Source organism: Paroedura picta, chromosome 12 (assembly GCF_049243985.1).
Source record: "Paroedura picta isolate Pp20150507F chromosome 12, Ppicta_v3.0, whole genome shotgun sequence".
NCBI lineage: Eukaryota > Metazoa > Chordata > Lepidosauria > Squamata > Gekkonidae > Paroedura > Paroedura picta.
In genome coordinates this window covers 11,720,540-11,739,030 of record NC_135380.1, presented here as the reverse complement: position 1 = coordinate 11,739,030, position 18,491 = coordinate 11,720,540, and the positions used below count along the sequence as shown (strand labels likewise).

The 18,491-nt window shown below is 45.2% G+C and overlaps 2 long non-coding RNA genes across 2 annotated transcripts; one reads left to right on the top strand and one right to left on the bottom strand.

Annotated features, from left to right (window-relative positions):
* Nucleotides 1-7,185: 7,185 nt before the first annotated feature.
* Nucleotides 7,186-10,923, bottom strand: LOC143821915 (uncharacterized). The gene is made up of 3 exons (XR_013225968.1): nt 10,741-10,923; nt 9,425-9,544; nt 7,186-8,652 (listed from the first exon to the last, which is right to left on the bottom strand). It is a non-coding gene; the product is annotated as an uncharacterized LOC143821915 (long non-coding RNA).
* A 3,169-nt stretch (nt 10,924-14,092) lies between these two features.
* On the top strand, nt 14,093-17,268 carry LOC143822033 (uncharacterized). The gene is made up of 3 exons (XR_013226021.1): nt 14,093-14,186; nt 14,744-14,863; nt 17,065-17,268. It is a non-coding gene; the product is annotated as an uncharacterized LOC143822033 (long non-coding RNA).
* The last annotated feature ends 1,223 nt before the right edge of the window (nt 17,269-18,491 follow it).

Below are 18,491 nucleotides of genomic sequence, written 5' to 3'. Positions count from 1 at the left end.
GTGGCTTATTGATTGAATTAGAATCATAGAATCATAGAGTTGGAAGGGGCCATACAGGCCATCTAGTCCAACCCCCTGCTCAACGCAGGATTAGCCCTAAGCATCCTAAAGCATCCAAGAAAAGTGTGTATCCAACCTTTGCTTGAAGACTTCCAGTGAGGGGGCGCTCACCACCTCCTTAGGCAGCCTATTCCACTGCTGAACTACTCTGACTGTGGAAATTTTTTTCCTGATATCTAGCCTATATCGTTGTACTTGAAGTTTAAACCCATTACTGCGTGTCCTCTCCTCTGCAGCCAGCAGAAACAGCATCCGGCCCTCCTCCAAGTGACAACCTTTCAAATACTTAAAGAGGGCTATCATGTCCCCTCTCAACCTCCTTTTCTCCAGGCTGAACATTCCCAAGTCCCTCAACCTATCTTCATAGGGCTTGGTCCCTTGGCCCCAGATCATCTTCGTCACTCTCCTCTGTACCCTTTCAATTTTATCGATGTCCTTCTTGAAGTGAGGCCTCCAGAACTGCACACAGTACTCCAGGTGTGGTCTGACCAGTGCCGTATACAATGGGACTATGACATCTTGTGATTTTGATGTGATGCCTCTGTTGATACAGCCCAAAATGGCATTTGCCTTTTTACCGCTGCATCACACTGCCTGCTCATGTTTAGTTTACAATCCACAAGTACCCCAAGGTCTCGTTCACACACACTGCTACCTAGAAGCGTATCCCCCATCCAGTAGGCATGCTTTTCATTTTTCTGACCCAGATGCAGAACTTTACACTTCTTTATTAAATTGCATCTTGTTCTCATTTGCCCATTTTTCCATTGTGTTCAGATCTCGTTGAATTCTGAGGGGGGGTTGGGGGGGAGCAGGGGCCCTTGGTCGCTGTAGATTACGTCTGGTCTCGGCCAAATGCCTGGTGGAGGAGCTCCTTTTTGCAGGCCCTGCGGAACTGTTTAAGCTCCATCAGGGCCCTGATCTCCTCTGGGAGCTCGTTCCACCAGGTAGGGGCCAGAACAGAGAATGCTCTGGCCCTGGTCGAGACCAGACAGACTTCTTTAGGGCCAGGGATCCTTAGCTGATCTTATCTTTTTTCGCCCTAATGGCCTTGGCTGCTTTCCCTTGGGGAGGATTCCCATGGAGTTCCTTGGGCTGCTGCAACATTCGTGGCAAAAACAGAGCATTCATGCAGAAGTTTTCCCTGTCCTTTGAAGCTGCCTTTCTCCTTACCGCCGCTTGACTGCTTTGGGTTTGTTTGTTTTTTAACTTTGTAACAGCTATGTAGCATGACCCCCAGGTAACAGTCTATTGCATTCACCTGCTAATTCCAGCTTTCTTCTCTTTAAAAAAAGAATTCTAGCTCATTTCATTGCAGTGTTATAAGAAGATGTGACACTCGGTGACACTCTGGGAATTTCCCCTAATCTCTATGGTAAAGACAAGACTCAGGGGTAGTCAAACTGCGGCCCTCCAGATGTCCATGGACTACAATTCCCATGAGCCCCTGCCAGCGTTTGCTGGCAGGGGCTCATGGGAATTGTAGTCCATGGACATCTGGAGGACCACAGGTTGACTACCCCTGGACAAGAGGAAATTCCTCGATTATCTGTAAGACTTTTTTTCCTCCTTCTCTTCAATTTCTTCAGGTTGAGAGCCTTGGACTGAAAGCAGGCAATTCCTCACTGGACCAGAGGCAGCCTGCGTCATATCCGTTGCAATCTATCATTCGGTTGAAGAATCAGGAAATAAGGGGAAGATAGAGAGTCATGAGGGAGTATTCCTTACGCATAAAGAGTTCCTCTATCTTGCACTTTTGTCCTCGTTGAGCTCTACAGGTACCCTCTTTGATGCAGCCGGCCCCTCTTCTATAGTCTCTACAGAAATGGCAGACGAGACCTTTAGCTATAAGAGAAGAGAGAATCAGTTGGCAATGTCGTGTAAATGGAGGAATAAACTATAATCCAAAATGTCTTTGCGAAGCTTCGAGGAAGAAGTGAGCATCTATCTTGCCTGGATCAGGATGATCATCTTATTAAAACTGCATGCTATGCAAAGCCTAAATCTTTTCCCCATATTTTAGAGAAAGGGGGTGTTAGATTAGGATTCTGAAAACTCCCCTAGCATCAGCCTTCAGATGGGACCTGGGGATCCCCCAGAATTACCTCCAGACCACAGAGATCTATTCCCCTGTAGAAAATGGATGCTTTAGAGCAGGGGTAGTCAAACTGCGGCCCTCCAGATGTCCATGGACTACAATTCCCAGGAGCCCCCTGCCAGCATTCGCTGGCAGGGGGCTCCTGGGAATTGTAGTCCATGGACATCTGGAGGGCCGCAGTTTGACTACCCCTGCTTTAGAGGGTTGACTCTATGTCACTGAGGTCCTACCCAGATGTCATCTCCAAATCTCTATGTGTTTCCCAACCCTGATTTGACAACCCTATCAGAAGCCAAGGAGGACCTGGCAAGCCTAATAGGGTTAGAGGTTTTAGGGTGCAGAACAGAAATAGATTACTCTTGTTTATTGGCATCTGCCTCACAGTTGGTAGCTCTTTGTATGTTAATTGTTGCTGGATAAAGTTTTACTAAGGTCTGGAAATAGAAACTTCCCTGTCAGAAAAAGTACTGGACTAAGTAGGAATAAAGTAGTCTATGTTTTTGGGCAAAGCAAAATGCTTAATACTTTAATACAGCAGATCATCAAGGGAATACAGTGATGAAGAAAATAGAATCACTAAGGGTAGATTTTGGGGAAGACACTGGGAAACCACCCCGTATTGAGTCTGCCATGAAAACGCTAGAGGGCGTCACCCCAAGGGTCAGACCTGACCCGGTGCTTGCACAGGGGATACCTTTACCTTTACCTTAAGGGTAAATTTATGAGATGGGGCATGTAACATCTTTCTTTTTACTGGTTTCTATAATTTGTACTCTTGCCTTGTTGTTGTGTATAACTTTCCCCGCCTTTCCAACTTGTGTTATATATTTATATTGTTTCTTCACATAGTCTAGTTAAAAAAAAGAACAACAGTGCCTGTTTCAATTTTGGAATTAATTGTAGAAGTTATCCAAGTTAAATTGGAAATAAGGAGGAGCAGAAGGCGGGGGAGAGCAAACCAGTGGAGAAGCATAATCATGGTTGATTGAAAATACATTGCCTTTATTTCTGTCCCTTCCTGATTCTGTAATTTCATCTGTCACATCTTTGTATAATGTACATAGATACAGTTCTCACACTGACATGTAAATATTTTTAAATGAAAGATTTGGGGGGGGGATTAAAACAGCAAGTGGAACTTATGTGAGATTTAATTCTAAGGAATTCTGACAATGATTGGATAAGACACAATGGAAAGCCCAATTCACCTCTGCTTCATGAGCGTAAGAACATCTGACCTTGGGTTTGTACAGAGGACAACCTTCATGGGCAACCTTGAATACATGACTTTCCTCTTTCCTTCTCACACACTCATCCCAACAATCTTGCCTTGCTGACTTTCTTACCTGGGACACAACTGAGAAGTATTCCAATGCCAAGAAGCAGAATCTTGTTCATTTTTCCCCCTCTTCTGCCAATAAGGAGTGATTTGAAGGAGAAACAAGGTGTTGTCAGCAGAACACGGACTGTCGCAACACAGAAGGAATTCTGCTGCCTGTGTTCTGGTTCTCCTGCATCTGTTCTTGAACAAGTCAAAGAAATATTTAAACACTTTGGAACAGGAAATCAGTCCTGGAAGGAGCCCAGAAACAGTAGAAATGGTCAAATTGTTTAGGGGGAACCATCTCTTATCAGCGAGGGTTAGCTTAAAATTAGAACATGCCATGTCCATTGGAAGGCTGCAGATGAATGCTTGATAGTCACATTGGGGAACATTCTGTTGGACATGCAAGATCTGCAGCATGCATGATTGAACAGAACATGCAGTAGGCATCAGAGTATATGTATATTCAGCATAGTTAGAGTAGGAACTTCCTGGTGTTTTTCAAATAATCTTCTCCAACCTCCTGATTGACTCCTTTGAGCACGCTTCCTCCCAGCTTGCCTTCAGAATGAACAGACTGAATGAAAAAAGAACAGTTGGGTAGTTAGAGGGTAGGGTTCTCTCCTCTTTCTATAGAAAGTTGTCTCTCTTCTAAATAAAACTATTTTATTCTTTTCGGCAGCTCTGCTTTTGTGTATTCAGACAATGCTAACACATTCATCCATACTCAAGGCATTAATTAGAGATCAAATGAAACAGAAGGAGGAAACTCAAACAAACCTGATACTTATCATCAACATCTCTGGCTCATTGGCAGAATATCTGCTTTACAGGCATTTCCAGGAATAGGGAGCAGATGATTGGAAAGATCTTGGCCTGAAACTCTTGGAGACCCTATGTCAGTTGCACTTGATCCTACTGACCTTGATAGAGGAACGTTTGTAACCCGCCATGAACCTTTTCGGGAGTGGCGGGCTAGAAATGTAATGAATGAATGAATGAATGAATGAATGAATGAATGAATGAATGAATGAATGAATGAATGAATGAATGAATGAATGAATGAATGGTCTTCTGCTAGTAATGGGTGATTGGATGGAGAAGCAAGGTTGCCAGCAAAAACGCAGAGGGCAAGACCAGTGATGAGACCCTTTGGTCTATGTTATGGGTCTGAAAAGTTCTCCTGAGCAACTTTGAGATATATTTAAATGACTTGAGGCAGGAAGTCAGTTCTGGAGGGATCCCAGAAAACAGAACAGTACAAATGACCAGAACAAACCCCCCAAATAACCTCTATGTCCACTGCAAGGCTTCAGTTGAATGCTTGATAGTCACATTATTGACCTTCATGGAGAGGCCAATAGTTTGGAATGTCATCATATTCATGATGATCCTTCGTTCCCATAGTGAACATGATGGTCCCTTGGCTACCAATAGGGAAGTGAAGGAAGGTCACCTACTGAAGACAGCAGGTACTCCAAGAACTCCCTAGGTTAACCAGTGAGTTAGAAAAGAAAGAAAAAACCCAACCTCTGCCCAAGAAACACAGCCTCTGCCCCCCAAATTCAGCCTAATGGATACTGAATATGGTCACTTCCCTCCAGAGAGGCACGGAACACTGAGGTCTGAGGTCTGTTGAGCAGAGGTTTAAGTAAACAAAAAGGGAAATTGAAAAGACACCAAAAATTGGCCTAGAACATCAGTTTTCTCTGGTCCTGATTAATTGCCCACTAAAGGCTATGTTGTGCCCATAACTGGTCTTAACAAATCCTCCAGAATAATGCATGCCTAACTCCAATGCTCATCTCCAACTCTTTTATGCCATAGGAAAAGGAAGGCATTAAATTGGTCACTCCATGCTGCATCTCCCACTAAGCCACCAATGTTATATGACATTTGTGCCATAATACTGGCAGGGGCTCATGGGAATTGTAGGCCATGGACATCTGGAGGACCACAGGCTGACTACCCCTGTGTTACAGGCTTGGCAGCTGAGTGGGTGGACAGGAAGAGCTGTGTCAGTGCTTGGCACCGATGACCCTTTTTTACACACCCAGCGAAATGTCGATCACCGCTTTGGGGTCAGGAGATGAATTTTCTCCAGGCCAGAATGGCCGGGGATTCTGGTTTTCTTGGGAGGGGCATTCTCTGGAAATTGGGGTCACCATGGGTGGGCAGGGAGTTGTGAGTTTCCTGCATCGTGCAGGGGGTTGGACCTGGAGGTCCCTTCTAACTCCATTCTATGATTCTAACTCCACAAAGTTCCTCCCAGAACATTGTACTTCTGCAGACACACCGATTAGATGTCTTCTGGTGTCATGGTCAAATGCAGGAAATTGCATCACTGCTTTGTTTTAGGGGCTAGAATGCCGGCATAGCCCAAGGTAACATTTTTCCTATAAAAATATGGCTCCCAGCACCAGTGCTGTGCTTATGTTCTGGGATTCTTTGCCCTCCCCACTTGCATGTGGACCTGCCTTCTTCTTCTCTCTCCGTGTATTCATAGTGCCTTACTTACGTATAGTGCCGGGGGGGAGGCAGGATATAAATTAAATATTGTTAATGTTAATGTTAATGTAAATGTTGATGTTGATGTTGATGTTGACACTAATAATATTACTAATATTATTAATATCAATATTAATGACAATATTAATATCTATATTAGTATTAATATTATTAATGTCAATATTGATATTGATACTGATACTGATACTGAGATTGATAATAATAATAATAATAATAATAATAATAATAATAATAATAATAATAATAATAATAATATAGGCTTTCATCTTTCTGTAAAACGCTGTGCATTTCCCTGCCAAGTCTCTTGTCACATCAGGAACATTAATTATCACCTCCCCCACCCAAAAAACCCCCAATATCCCTTTTCGCCCCCTTGTTTTCATTAGACAATCTTGACTATCTGCTTTATGGGGTTTCTTGTGTGCTTGTGCCTCTCTAATTCTTTTCAATAAAGAACATTTCCAGTTTGCCCCAATTGGTTTGTTTAGAATTGCTGCAAACGCTGATGGAGAACACGTAGTTACCCACCTCCCGCTAAGTCTGCAATTCACAGCTAATTTCTCCAATTAAATCGGCAGACTTCCCAAAGAATGGTGCAAGCCCCACATTGTTGGTTTATTTGCAAAAAACATTTTTGTCCCTCTCCTGCCATGCTTATGAAGACTTACACATGAAAAACTGTGCACTGGAAATGGCCTTAGATACAGCACCATTTTCCTCAAAGTATGTAGGGGAGAAGCCACGCCAATAGCCCAGCTTAGCCCAAATGTATCAGAGCTAATCAGGATTAACCACGGTCACTACTAGGAGGGGAGACCCATATGGAAGACTGAGGTTGCTATGAGGAGGACGGCAATGATACACTGCCTCTGTGCATCACTTGCCTTGAATGCCCTGAGGTGGGATCACCATAAGCTGGTTGTGACTTGATGGCCCCCTATTCATTCATGTGAGTGAATGAGTCAATGCCATCCCATCCAATTAAGCATGGAGACAGATCATACCTGCTGCATGAGTTGAAAGGGGCTTAAGAGATGCCTCACTTGCCATGCTTCCTAACCTTGTTTTGTCCCAGCAAAATCAGCCATGGTCTGGTTATTTTTGAAGAACAGCCTCTTTGTCCCAGTACTACTCTGGGACACCAGAGGGTATAGCTTTCAGTCGTTTGCATGTTTTTAAGCTCTTCACTCCAAACCCCAACTTCTGCAGGCTCTACCATCAAAGTCTCCAGGTTTTCCCCAGCCCGAAGTTGGCAACCCTAAGGAGGTGCAGAGAAATCTGAATGTCCTGGGAAGTTAACATGTCCCCCCACTGGTTTTATAATGTTATGGATTTTTAAAGTGTTTTACCAAAGTTTTTGGTCTTAAAGACGCCACTGGACTCAAATTTCATTAAGAAGGATGTATAGATGCTTACTTATTGGTTGAGATTTGGTCCACTATTGAGCAGGTGTGCATTCATTGGCTAGATGTTACTATTGATTTGTTTGTTTGTTTGTTTGTTTATTGCCCACTACTACTGAGGATCATCTTGCGGTGAGTTATAAAATAAAAATCTTGCAATGTAAAATTTGGATTCCTGTAGTCTGGGGGTGAGCTGTGATTCGGGCGTCTCCCCAGGTCCAACCTAGAGGCTGGTAGGCATTCCTTCCCACCGGAAAATTTATCCTTTAGCAGCTAATGAGTGGATGCTGCTGACCCCAATCCTTGCCTCAAGCTGCTCAAGTTCTGCAGAACTGTATAGGGTGGTTTATCACATTGGGAGGGGGGACAGAATGAAGGCTTTTTATAACTTGTGTACATGGAAGGCCATTTCTGCAGGTCTAGTTGCTAGCTGGGTTCCTTGCATGATGTGCCTTTCATGAGTTTTCTAATTCCCTATGTTTGGAAAGGAGGGGCACTTCCATGTCCAGCACTAGCTGATGGGCCATTGGGGAAGGATTTGGTTTTTTCTCGCGTTGGCAGTCCGTGTTCCCAGTCTTTCTGACCATATTTTCCCCCCTGGCATTCATTCTGGATGTAACAGAGGACAGCTGCCAAACTGAACAGCAGGATCCTGGCCAATTTTTGCTCCACTCAGTCAGCCCCAGCAGAGGAGTAAGCTATAAAGCTAGAATAACAAAGCCAGCTTGGTGTAGTGGTTAGGAGTGCGGACGTCTAATCTGATGAGCCAAGTCTGATTCCCTGCTCCTCCTAAGGTCTTTTCTCAATATTTTTTCCTCCTCCTCTGTTCTTTATGGGCCACCAGCTTTTCATGATTAGTACAAGATGTATTGTGCAACTAAACATTGTATTACACTTCCTTAAGCGAAAAGGAAATCATTGCAGCCAGTACATGATAGAAAGTTATTTGGAAACGACCCAAGACAAGATTTCAGAGAGTCGAGGAACCCAGCGTAAAGTAGGCAGAAAGCAGACTTCCTGGGTATGCAGCATGGGCAGAGGTGGAATGCAAGTCACAGTTCTCGGTGGGGTACAAACTCAACCCACGATTCTTGGAGGGAAAACAATTTGATACATGCAAAAATCACGATGATTACAGCATGCTGTGGTCATGATTAAGTCATGTTCAACTTGTTCTATATCTTCGCACCATATGCCAGGCGTGGTACACCCTCGTGTAGCCCATTTTTCCCCATTTTCTGAAAAGAGATTAAAACCCAAACACATTTTAGTACAAGCAAATCATGAGAGTTTTCCCCGAGAGTTTTTATTCATTTCCAGTCAAAGCCACATTATCTATCTACCTACCTACCTACCTACCTATCATAGCTTTATTGGCATTACAGATAAAAGTCAAAGCCACATAATAGGGGATGCCCTTGTATTCTTCACTAACTTGCTTGTAGCTTTCAATTGTTCTGGACTTGAAGATACTTATGTCATGTTTAGGGAGGCCAGCTCTGGGTTGAGAAAACCTGGAGACTTTGGGGGTAGAGCTTGCAGATGGCAGGGTTTAGGGAGGGGAGGGACTTCAGTAGGGTAGGGTGCTATACAGCCCACCATCTGAGCAACCATTTTCTCCAGGGGAACTGATTCTGGGGGATCCCCAGGTTCTACCTGGAAGATGGCATCCCTAGTCACATTCTCTGGAATTTTCACTTCTCTCCTACATAATCACTATCTGTTGCAAAGGATTCTGGGATATACTGTCCAGTGGCAGACAGTTCATGTCAGGATGTCCTCACGGCCCTCAGCAAACGGAGGGCTGATTTACACCTTATGAAGTTCACGTGTCCCCCATGTTGACTTACAGCAGACACGTTCTGAGAGTTCTCCGCTGGGAACTTAGGACTCATAGACATGAGACATGTGGCATGAGCTGAGTGGGATCTCCTGGCCCAGCTCACTATCACATGTACAATTAGAGGACTTGACCGCAGAAAGTAGGTATTCACTTGAGAGCAAACATACTCTTAAAGTAGTCGATGTATATGCACCATTGTCCAGGTAATGCTTCGCAGACTCCTTCTCCTTTAAGACAGCCCTGAAAGGGATCGTATAAATCACAAACGTGGCATTTGAGAGCTTCAGCTGCAGAGAAAGAAGGAAACAACCCCCGACGATTGTAAAATCAAGAACTCATCATAGTGCTAGATGTGCATGATACTCGAATTCATGCCCTTTGCTCGAGAAATGAAGCATGGCTTACAGGGTTAGGGCTAGAGTTTTAGGGTCTGAGCCATGCCCTAAAATATAGTCCATAATTACCTATGCCGCTGCATGCACCTTGCACCCCTAACACCCATGTCATGTCTCCAGTGCATCCTTTTCTACATCTTTTCTTTGCATTTGTGGCTGCTCCTGTTGCAAAAATAATGATTTTGCAAAAAGAAAAGTGTGGAAAGCCAAAAGCAGCCTCTTGAATGGGAGTTCAGCCTAGCGAGAGTCAAAGCCCTGAAAAGACCAGGTGAGATCAAGTGACAAACATGGGGGGGGGGGAGAGAATCAGTGGGAAGTATGCAGAATCATTTCATGACCAGATCTCACTTCTTCTCCAGGTCCTTGTTAGCAAGCTCAAACTCATATGAACATTCCACAGCCCTCAAGCTCCCTATTTCTATAGAAATATTAGAATCATAGAATAATAGAGTTGAAAGGTACCTCATGGGTCAACTAGACTAACCCTCCTCATGATACAGGACACTCACAACCTTATCGCTCATCCACTGTCACCTGCCACCCCCTTTGAGCCTTCACAGAATCCACCTCTCCGTCAGATGGCTCTCCAGCCTCTGTTTAAAAATTTCCAAAGATGGAGAGCCCACCGCCTCCCGAGGAAGCCTGTTCCACTGAGAAACAGCTCTAACTGTCAGGAACTTCTTCCCGATGTTTAGACGGAATTTCTTTTGAATTAATTTCATCTCATTGGTTCTGGTCCGTCCCTCTGGGGCAAGAGAGAACAACTCTGTTCCATCCTAAATACTCAAATATTACAACATATATGGACAGGACAGGGCAGTAGGACACCCAGGGAGGAGCTGCATACCGGAGGTGTGTGTGTTTGTCTTACAATGACTTCTGCTTAAGGATCAGCTTTTAGGTTCAGCTGCTTTCCAGAGAGAACAGACAATGTTCATCTTGTCGTTGGTCTATTTCCCCCACGTGGGATTTCTTGACCAGTGACGGCCAATGGGCTAGCTGAAGATTCGCTGTCTTCGAGCATTCGCGCCTCCATCCCCCTCCACCATCCCCATCTCCCCCATTGTAGTTTTATTTCTGGTACTCACTCTGGAAAAAGCAAAGCAGGGCTACAAAGCTGAAGAGCACAATCCTGGCCATTGCCCCCCTGCTCACCAAAGCTAAGCAGAGCGATGCGCTATTGAAGAAAGGCTCCGGTGAGTCTGTTCTCTATGCCTCGCAGAATGCCATTTAGGAAGTAAAATCTTATCCGAATGGGAGGAGAACGTTCCTTTCCCATCGGAGGGCTTAAACTTCGAAGCGGCAGGGCCACATTCTTTGTGGGGTCACAGGCTCAAGATAGGTGCCAAGAGTCGTTTGAAGAGACCCAAGCCTTAGGGTTTGTGGTGCCCCCTTCTGGCTCCGCAGTAGAGGATTAAAAGGACTGGGTCGTTCTCCCAGGAGTGATTCGATCAATGCAGATGCATTCATTTCATTGATTTTGCTTCGTGCCTCACCAGCGCCCAGCATTCTCCTCTCCTTCATTTTATAGAGGATGGAGCAGAGTTGTTCTCTCTTGCCCCAGAGGGACAGACCAGAACCAATGGGATGAAATTAATTCAAAAGAAATTCCGTCTAAACATCCGGAAGAAGTTCCTGACAGTTTGGTTTCTCAGTGGAACAGGCTTCCTCGGGACAACAGAATGAGAGAACAAGGTCTATCGAGTACTATAGAGCAGGGGTAGTCAACCTGTGGTCCTCCAGATGTTCATGGACTACAATTCCCATGAGCCCCTGTCAGCGTTTGCTGTCAGGGGCTCATGGGAATTGTAGTCCATTAACATCCGGAGAACTACAGGTTGACTACCCCTGCTATAGAGGTCTGCAGATGATAGATGGGTCCAGCCCTTCAAGAGACCCTCCCACAGCCAGCCCTCTGAGACACATGTTTCTTCAGTGTGTTGCAAAAGCCTTGTTTTAAATAAACATTCTGTACAAAATGCACCTGGAGGCAGCATATCAATGCCCACGCCAAACAGCTTGTCCATGAGTGGGCAGGGACTGGGAGTCAGAATAAACTGCTGTAAATTGGGAAATCCCTGGAGATTTGGAGATCAAGCAAGGGATGGGCAAATTTGGGCAAGGGAGGGACTACAGTGGGGTTTTATTCTATTTCTTCCAGGGGAAATGATCTCTGTTGTCCGGAGACCAGTTGTAATCCTGGGAGATCTCCAGGCCAAACCTAGACCCCTAACCCTATTCTGCTAAGGATTTGGACCCGGACTCCACAGGTGTGGCTGCTCACTAGACTACAAACACTTACCCATAGCCATGGGCAACGACATCCCTAAACCAAGGCACAGGTGCCTGTTCATGTTGTGGATTTTTGCCTTCAAGTGTAGACGAGTCTGGGGGTGGATCGGGAACAGCATGTCTGCTGTAGGAAAGTTCCAAATTTATAGCCTCCTCCGAGGGTGGGGTACTTGGTGAGCCAATGGCAAGGTCCTCCCTTGATGGACAGATCGAGAAGGTGTCTCTGACGCCTCTTCAGAACCCTGCGTTGGGGGGCTAAGAGGAGAAGCCCGGCTTTATCGTTGCGATGATTGACCCTCACAGAAGAACACCTGATCTGGTCAGCGGACAAACTGAGGAAGAAAATCTGAAGGTGCCGTAGGGTGTGCTTGAGAAGGTTATTAGAACCTAATCTGAAAGTATTGATTTATCATTAAAACTGTTGATTTCAGTATATATATCCAAACAATTATAAAGTTTCCAAGGACAAGACTTTGCTGAACCATTTCAATGTGGAATTCTAAAGAAATGATTTGTTGCCCCTCTTTGTATGAGTTCTGAATTGCTGCTTTGTCTCCATTGAGAGATGGTAGAGGATAATCCCCCATCCGTTGCTGTCTTGGATTGTGTAGATCAGGGGTAGTCAAACTGCAGCCCTCCAGATGTCCATGGACTACAATTCCCATGAGCCCCTGCCAGCGTTCGCTGGCAGGGGCTCATAGGAATTGTAGTCCATGGACATCTGGAGGGCCACAGTTTGGCTACCCCTGGTGTAGACGACCAGAGCTTCTCAAGTCATGGAGCTATGTGTCTGTGAGACACTGTGGGCCAGCCTCAGGTCTTCAGGTCCCCTGTTCTCTTCTTTCTTAAAAAAAAAAAATCTATCTAGTTGGTGGATTTTTTCCCCCACCACTTTGTTCCTTTTTCTCTCTTTTTTAAAGGAAGAAATGTAAAAAGTTAAAAAGAGATGCGCTCCTCTGGAGAAAAGGGATGCCTTGGAGGGTGAATTCTACGGCATCCCAGACTGGCTTCGGACTGGCTTTATTTATTTAAATCCAATAAATAAATAAAATAAATTATACCTTAAACTCTGCCCCCCAAATATCCAGGAATTTCCTAGTCCAGTGTTGGCAGCTCTATGTAACCAAATCTTCTGTTCCTGAACAAACCAACGTTGAATAGTCCTGATATTCCTTATACCTTCCTCCCGCATCTTGCGTGTTGCAAAAAGTTTCTCTTAAAATAAGTCTTCTGAAGGTTCTTTCTTTCCTCCAGAGAAGCTTTGGCTAGTTTTTGAACCACAGGGTATCGTTTGCTTCAGTACAATGGTCTGTTCTCTTGCACACAACTGGAATGTTCCTTTGGTTTCCAGTTGTATCCTCTGAGCAACTTAATGCTTTGATATTTGATATATGGATATTTGGGGGGCAGAACCTAGGGGGAGCGCTCAGTCAGGTATAATGCCATAGACTTTACACCTTTCCTTCAGAAGACCTCAACTCTCTTTAACCTTGTACATTTCTTTAAAAAAAAGAAAGAAAAAAGAACAAGGGGAAGGAAGGAAGGAAGGAAGGAAGGAAGGAAGGAAGGAAGGAAGGAAGGAAGGAAGGAAGGAAGGAAGGAAGAGGGAAAGGGAAAGGGAAAGGGAAAGGGAAAGGAAGGAAGAAAGGAAGACAGGAAGAGAGAGAGAGAGAGAGAAAGAGAGAAAGAGAGAAAGTCATTCAGAGAGGGGGAGGCAATCGTAAGGTGCAACATACCCTTTCTGTAAAATTCCACACTGAAATGTTTCAGTAAAGTCTCATCCTTGTAGACTTTTGCTTCAAGAAGAAAGGTTTGTACTTATATACAGCAAGCAACAGTTTTAAAGATAAATCAATGCTTTCAGATTAGGTTCTAATAACCTTCTCAAGCACACCGTACGGCACCTTCAGATTTTCTTCCTCAGTTTGTCCGCTGACCAGATCAGGTGTTCTTCTGTGAGGGTTGATCATCGCAACAATAAAACCGGGCTTCTCCTCTTAGCCCCCCAAAGCAGGGTTCTGAAGAGGCACCTTCTTGATCTATCCATCAGGGGAGGACCTTGTCATTGGCTCCCCACGTACCCCATCCTCGGAGGAGGCTATAAATTTGGAACTTTCCTGCAGCGGACATGCTGTTCTTGACCCACCCCCAGACTTGTCTACACTTGGTTTGAAGGCAAAAAACCGCAACATGAACAGGCACCTGTGCCTTGGTTTATGGATGTCGTTGTCCATGGCTATGGGTAAGTGTTTGAAGTCAAGTGAGCAGCCACACCTGTGGACTCTGGGTCCAAATCCTTAGCAGAATGGGGTTAGGGTTCCAGGTGGGGCCTGGAGATCTCCCAAGATTACAACTGATCTCCAAATAGCAGAGATCACTTCCCCTGGAGGAACTGGATTTAAGACCCCTTGTAGTCCCTCCCTTGCCCAAACTTGCCCTTCCATTGCTCGACCTCCAAATCTCCAGGGATTTCCCAACCTCCAGCTGTTAACCTTATTCTGACCCCACACCCCATCTCATTATGCACAAGCTGTCCAGCACAAAATGGAGGGTCAAAGGCGTTGAACATCAATTCGCTGCATCCTGGTGCATTGGGGGGAAGAATGTTTATTCAAACCAAGGCTTCATCCACACACTGAAGAAGCCTGAACAGGAGTCTGCATCACAGGGGGCTGGTTGTGGAAGAGTTAATGAAGGGCTGGGCCTACCAACCATCTGTAGAGCACCACAGCATTAAAAAGGCTTTGTTCTCTCACTCTGCCAATATGACTTCTTGTCTGTTCTCTTGTCTTTTTCTAGTTGATGGCATAAAATGCGAGTGGTGTATCTTTCGGCTCCCGGACACATCGTGCCTTATCCCACGTGCTACCTGCACACTCAAAGATGGAGAATCTTGCTTCAGACAGACCATCTTTAATGGTAGGCACAAATGGCTTGCAGCCAGGAGGAGAGGAGATGCAAAGTAACCAAGAGAGCTAGAAGCTGCGGCATTGTGCATGTGATCGGATTCCAGATTTAATTACAGAAATTCTCTTTATTGAAGTTTAATTGAGGCACATCACTTTAATGTTCCTTGGTCCGTACTCCAACAAGAAGCAAATTAAGGCAACATTCATATCTTGTACAGATTGTCCTTCTACTGAGAACTAACCTCATGTCATCTTTAACAAAATTGCCGATTCCTTAACTTAGAATATAGTGTTTAGAGTCATTCCCTTTATCACTAAAGGAATGCACTGGAGAAAGAAATTCTGGAAGAGCAGAGAAAAGGAAAAGGTGAAATCTGCTCAAGTCCTAGCACCAGATAACTGACCAGAATGAAAAATTTAAAGGTTGGAAAAGGAGGCGAGGGGGAACATGTGGCTATGAAAACATGGCCCAGTTTGCAATCCTGTGGCTAAAAGACTCCCCTCGACCCAATAGCAAGGAAAAGGTAGGGTTGCCAGCTCTGGGTTGGGAAATAACCTGGATATTTTGGGGGTGGAGCCTTGAGAAGGCAGGGTTTGGCCTGGGGAAGGACCTCATCAGGGTATAACCCCATAGCATTCACCCTCCAAAGCTGCCATTTCCTCTAGGGGAACTGATCTTGGTGATCTTGTTGATGAATTGCAATAGTGGGAGGTCTCCAGATGCTACCTGGAGGCTGGCAGCTATAGGAAAGGGGTACAGGTAGTACTTTTATTGCAGATGGTTTCAGATGGGTAGCTGTGCTGGACTACCATAGAAGAGCAAGATCCAAGTCTGAAAGCACCTTATAGACCAACAAGAATTCTCCAACTGTGGTTCTCCAGATGACCATGGACTACAATGACCATGAGCCCCTGAATTGCACGTGAATTGCACTGACTCATGGTAATTATAATCCATGGACGTCTGGAAAGCCGCAGTTTGGCCATCCCTGGTAGGTTTCAGTTGCTGATGTTCTCTTTGCTTCATATGTTTCCTTGCACATGACCAAGGGAGCTCTGACTCTTGAAAGCTGATCCCCTGGGAATTTTGCTGGGTTTTAAAGGTTCTACTGCACTTGGACATTAGCTCAGGCAGCCTTAACAAAGTCTGGGCATGGATGTGTGATTGGCATCTGTGCAGTTGATCGGGGCTCCGCCCCTCTCTGCATGGGCACACTGCCAGTGGAATGCTGTCGTTCGCCTTGATGCTCATCCAGTGCCTTGGTCCACCCATTCTTTTAACCCTAGTGTTATCTCTTTGCCTTAATCTCTCATTTTTAAGATTAATTTATGCTACTGGTTGTACTGTCACTTGCCAGATCTATGTTTGAATTCTCCTGGAGAAATGGGAATAGAGCCTGGGGAAGACAGGGATCACGTTGGGGTGCAATGCCATAGAGTCTACCTTCCAAAGCCTCCAATTTCTCCAGGGGAGCTGATCTCTATAGTCTGGAGAGGAGCTGTAATTCTGCGGGATCCCCCAGGTCTCACCTGGAGGCTGGCATCTCTACTTACAATACTGACAACCTCTTATTGCTGCTGCTTTATTTTAATTATTTGGTTTTTCCTTTCAAATTGTACTTTTTAATGTTATGCATTGCCTATGGCAGATCCTGCTAAGTGTCCATCCTTTAAAGTAGCCATTCTCAACCCTTTATTTGGCCCCAACCTTTTTGGAGCTCTTCTCAGGTTCCAGCAGGCTTGCTGCTTGCGCAATGAGCTAGGCTTTAAAAAGGCCTAAGCTAAGAGTGAAATTACTATACTCGATGCACCTTGTATACATATGAGGCAGATTTCTAGAACAGATCAACCAGGAAAAGCATGTGAGCTCATTTTTGTCTTGAATGCATTAATTCAAGCACACACAAAGGAATGGTTTACATTATCTCTTTTTCTTTCCCTTGACCAAGGTCAAACTTTCTAGCACTGAATGATGCTGTATGTCACAAAAGGGGTATTTTGTTGGTTAAGTTACCATCCCACCCCACCCACCCTCCCATGCCATAAACCCTTTGGGTTTCCCTTCTTGCATCTTTCAGTCTGTGGTCCCCTTCAAAAGGATCCACTGCCCCCAGCCATAGAGCCTCTGTTGAGAATGGCTGCTTCCAAACCAATGCAAACTTAGAAGCAAACAAGGAACTTGGAGTCTCACAGGTCTTTCTTCTTCCCCAGGAAGGAAACCTCTCTACACGGAGAGAGGCTGCCTTCAGGACTGCGAGAAGAAGCTACAAAACAAGGGTCTCCCCCAGGTGTACAGATGCTGTTCAGATAAGGATTTCTGCAATGCCTAAACCAGGGGTAGTCAACCTGTGGTCCTCCAGATGTTCATGGACTACAATTCCCATGAGCCCCTACCCCTGGCCTAAACCATAGTGTTGGTAGCTACTCTAGATCTTACTTCGGCTTGTGCTCTTCAGCAGGAAAATGTAGTGGTGGTGAACCAAATTAAATAAATGTCAAACAAATATAAGAAGAACCCTGCTGGATAAGACTGTCCCTCCAGTCCAGCATCCTGTCTTACACAGTGGCCCACCAGGCAGGGCACAAAGGCCAAGACTTTTCTTGGATGCTTTAGGATGCTCAAGACTGATCCTGCGTTGAGCAGGGGGTTGGACTAGATGGCCTGTATGGCCCGGCCCCTTCCAACTCTATGATTCTATGATTCGATGTCAACTCCTGGCTTTGGGATTCATCAGTTTTTGTGTCTCTGAATGTAGAGGTTGCCCTCAGTAACCATGGCTGGTAACCATTGCTATCTTTCATGAATCTATCCAGTCCCCCTTTAAAGTTTTTCATTCCTGTGGCCCACATTCTAATCACTCTCTGTCCTAGGATAACAGCACTGATTTTTTGCACGGGGCTCCAAAGCGATGGGGGCTGCTGATCTTGCACTCTTGCGGAAGGAGCACTCAACGACGGCAGAAGCCAGTTGGCAAAACACATAGAAGATTTTTAGCTGAGTAATAAAACACACATCTTACTTTACTTGCACCCGTGGCCTTGGTCTTATTTCTCTCTCTTAGCAACCAGTACAGCCCTTTTGTTTTTTCCCTTTTGTTCTTTTCACCTTTGTCCTCAATAAAACCACCTTTTTTAGCAGCATTGTCAGTAGTCACACAAAATCACTGTGCGTGTGTTGAAAGACAGCCTGTCCCTCTTCCCCTCTCTACCTGGGTGTCGTTTGCAGCCAAAGATTGCAAATAGGGGCAAGAGCTCCAACGGAAGGAGCACCAATCTGGATACAAGTAGCCTATGGACAGGAAAGGCACATGTCCATAGAGCAAGTGGAGGCAGGGCCTGCTCACTTGCTAGGAAGAGCTTTCCTTGGGGCTGGGTAGACCGGTCTGGCCCTCGAGGAGCCTGGCTGACCTGAAGACTGGGAGGGTTGTGGGCTCCAGCCTGGCAGGAGAGCCCACTAGCCATTCAGGGGGGGGGGCTTTCTTGCCTGCCAGCTTGGAGTATGTGACGACATCTCTGGAGGTGCTTCACCTGGCCATTAGCAATGCCATCTCAGCAATTTTGGAGAAGGCAGAACAAGAAGCTATACATGCCTCCTACTAACTAGGTACATCCCATAGAAACGAACCAACAGTAAGGAT